Consider the following 453-nt stretch of genomic DNA (forward strand, 5'->3'; position numbering starts at 1 on the left):
CCCCCTCCCTTTGAAGCCAAACGTTTACCAAGTGTTTCTGGGCGGGAACTCTCAGTGACTCGACGTTGCACTTTAACAGCTGACGGACGTCTTTAAACGCAGAGCGAGGGTGTGTGTGTGTGTGTGTGTGTGTGTGTGTGAGTGTGTGTGTGAGTGTGAGTGTGAGTGCGTGTGCGTGTGCGTGTGCGTGTGTGTGTGAGTGTGTGTGAGTGTGAGTGCGTGTGTGTGTGTGTGAGTGTGTGTGTGTGAGTGTGTGTGTGTGTGTGTGTGTTGGATGTTCCACTGGTTTTGAAGGTGTGTGGGTTTTTCTATTTATTTGTGTGTCGCCTGTTTCTCATCAGACTGTCGTGACAGTGAATTCAGCATCAAGTGCCAACGAGAATTTACTGAGTGTCGGCTCTTTGGTTCAGTGCGTTTATCTCTGCTGTGTTGCTTCGCTATGACTTGGACGGG

This window comes from Seriola lalandi, unplaced genomic scaffold (genome assembly GCF_002814215.2).
Source record: "Seriola lalandi dorsalis isolate HSWRI2012SDOR001 ecotype SW California unplaced genomic scaffold, Sedor1 jcf7180002054046, whole genome shotgun sequence".
Lineage (NCBI taxonomy): Eukaryota > Metazoa > Chordata > Actinopteri > Carangiformes > Carangidae > Seriola > Seriola lalandi.